Raw genomic sequence first — 3,404 nt, forward strand, 5'->3', positions numbered from 1 at the left:
CACACACACACACACACACACACACACACACACACACTCTCTCTCTCTCTCTCTCCGTCTGCTGGTTCTTTTCTTATGAATTGGCTGAATTGATCCTCATACAAATTAGGTCTGTCCTCAAAGGGCTCCATCAATACATTGACTCCTTTTATGAGGGTCATCAAACAGCCATTACTGGGCATCAGGGGCTCTCGTTTGGGAAGAGACTGCCCAGGGTGACTGATGAGCCGGATGGGGATGGTAGCTCGTCTGGGGGCCTCGGAGCTGTGAGCCTGTAGCAAAGAAGAGAGGGGAGGGGGTGCTTATTGAGTGTTAGATTCATTAGTTAAGCAAAGCCAAAATAATTTGATGTGCAACAGAGCTGCTACTACCCCAAAAACATTTACCTCTACAGCTTTGGAATACTTTAACATAATATGTGTCTATCAGGAAAAACTGAGACACATTGGACATATGATCCTCCTATCCTAAAATCCCTCCTTTAATGTAATTAGGGGGATTTTTAATTTCTGGTACAAGGGGAGGTACACATGTACTGAGTTTATTGTTGTCCATTAACATGCAAGTAATTTGGCAGAACAAATTCCAAGGGAAGTAGAAATAAAACAGATTTGCTCGTGCATGATGTCTTAAATTACATCATTAAAAAGCTCCATTAATTCATCTGGTCTGATCCTGCTAGAAAGGACTTTCTCAGAGCTTTGTATTGTATGTCTTTATCACTGTTAGGTATTTGTGACAGTATGCAGTATAAATTATTCCTTGCAAGCATAGCATAAGGTTTCAGCATACTTGATTGTTGTATTAACAAAGACCAAACTATCCTTTCCCTGATCCCCAAAACAAGAAGAAGAAAAAAAAATCAAACAAACAAAATACTTAAAATGTGTGATATTTTACTCATGACGAGAAAAAATAATGTTGAAGCACCAGCAATCAACAAGAAGAAGGGGCTGGAAGAGCCCTGGAGTATTCCCCATGGTTGCTCTCAGGTATTACGAAAGAATCTTTGAAACTGAACAGAGACACAGCAGGATGTAAACAAACTGTCACTGCTGTCAAACACTTGCTTCAAGAAGTGTCAAAAGTTTAGGCTTTTCAATTACAGCCGCTTTAATATGCATGCAAGCCTCCCCTGACTCATTAAAATGCACAATTTTAAGTCTAATTGTTCAAGAAAACTGTGTTTTATGTTGCTGCAATGGTAATAACTAATGATAGACGCATAAAATTAGCATACATTTCCCAGACCAAGAGAATATGTGATCATTGTGCCATAGAGAATTGCTCTAAGTTAGGAAGTTAATTGCATTATCTCCTCCTCCTCATTTAAACCCCGCCACTTTACAATAATTGGAAAACAGAATAAAAGATTAGCTTTTGAGTGGATGACGGGCATTAATAAAGTGTGATGGAATGTGAGTGTTACAGAGTGGATACCAATTACAGCAGCCAATCTCAGACAGGCAGCCATTGATGGTGGTGGTTCAATCTCTTCATCTGCTGTACAGTACCATCGGGGACACACTGCAGAGACCTCTGCTCCCGCTAGCAGGCTAATTGTCAATTCTGCTTAAGTCATAAGGAGAGCTATTTTACCAGGGCTTTGGTGAGGAAGTGAACGGTAAAATTAAAGTAAAAAAAAAAAGTCAAAGTATAGCATAATTGTAGAAATTCAAGTTCAAGGAGAAGCGTGGGGGGATTTTGTGGAGTAATTTGGGTTAGATGCTATGAAAACAAATGTCTTTTGGAAATAATATCGCAAAAAGAACGATATTATCAATCCACTTTATGAAATGTGGCACAACTTGGTAAAAGTGCCAACGTTTGAAAAAATGTAACCAGCATATTGGTTTGAAATTTGATCTTCTTAAAACATTTTTTTTCAGTATCAAGCACATTGTATTCATGTTCCAGGAGGTCTATGTTTGAGTGAAGGAGAAAATTCATGGCATGAGTTTCTTCCTAATTCTCATGGGGCACCCTCATCCCTCATCATGTCATTGACCCAAAACGTCATCACTTATTGGCTCTTTTAACTGTTCTAAACAAATGGCCGGCAGAAATGCAATTTTGGTTGCATTTTTTATATCAAAAATCAAATCAAAAGCCCAAGAGTATATATCAGAACATTTGCATATGTAGCAGGTGTGTAGTCAGAGTTACTGTTTATATATATCCTGTAGGCCAAATGGTCCATTGGAGCTTGCTAAAGGAAGACAAAACACCAGCTACAACCTATTAACCAAGACTGTCCTCAACCGAAAACCTTTCCCATTGGTTGTTTGTTCAGGCAATTATGTCTCATATTTACGGTTATATTGGCAGCGCCCTCTAGTGGCCATAGTAATTATGATGGGTGCAAAGCAGAAAGTAATGTGACAATAAGAGCGCTAAGTTCTGCGTAAAGAGGCTGGCTGGGGTGGTGGATGGGTCAAATAAACACAGGGCAAGTTTTTATTAACTTTTAAGGAAGAAACAGAGCTTTCTTATTCCCCTGTGAGCCGCTTTTCCTGCCATCGCTAGGGGCGCTAATTTATGAAACACTCCTGTGGGTCCTATTAAAGGATAGGAACAAACAACCTATATTGTTGTATGGTTTGGAAGACTTGTATCAACCCCACTACTGTTCTAATTAAAGGCTCACAGTATAACTGATCTTTAAAGCATTGGTAAATCATAAAAAAAACATCAGTTACTTACGACTAATAAACCCTTTATAAGGGGTGTATTAGGCATTGATACTAAAGTGATTAATGACAAAATGTGTAGTCTCCTCATAAGGTTTATATTTTCATATAAATAGTGAGGCATGGCATGGCATGGCTTTTGAAAGACCATCATCTATAAAATTTATTTTTATTTATAAATATATTCAGTTATATGAAATTTAAGGTTTTTATCTCTTAACAAGTTTAACCAGTGAAAACCAAGGCCTTACTATTCTGGTTAGTAATCCAGAAGAAATTTAAAAACCACTATTCAGAATGTTATCCGATGCAGTTCTGATTTTGCAGGCTGTTTACGTAGATTTCGTCACCTTCAGTAATTTATAGTGATGATGTTTGATTCAGCCCGTATTTCACTTGCAGGACAGTGATAAAGAACCATTTTCTGTATGGATTTAAATTGTTTAAATGTTGGAAGAGCCACTGTTGCTAACACATGAAAAATACATTTTTCTTTTATTTATTTTTTTAATAATGCTGTCACAAATTTACTAACTCTGGAAATTCAACACCACTGTACACCATCACACATACACACAAAAATCAGCAGATCAAAACAACATTAATTTTCCTCTACATCTTTAATTGAACATGTAAGTAGGACAGAATGGTAGAAACCTGCCAATATGTGTACACACACACACACACACACACACACACACACACACACACACA

Source organism: Etheostoma spectabile, chromosome 2 (assembly GCF_008692095.1).
Source record: "Etheostoma spectabile isolate EspeVRDwgs_2016 chromosome 2, UIUC_Espe_1.0, whole genome shotgun sequence".
Classification (NCBI taxonomy): domain Eukaryota; kingdom Metazoa; phylum Chordata; class Actinopteri; order Perciformes; family Percidae; genus Etheostoma; species Etheostoma spectabile.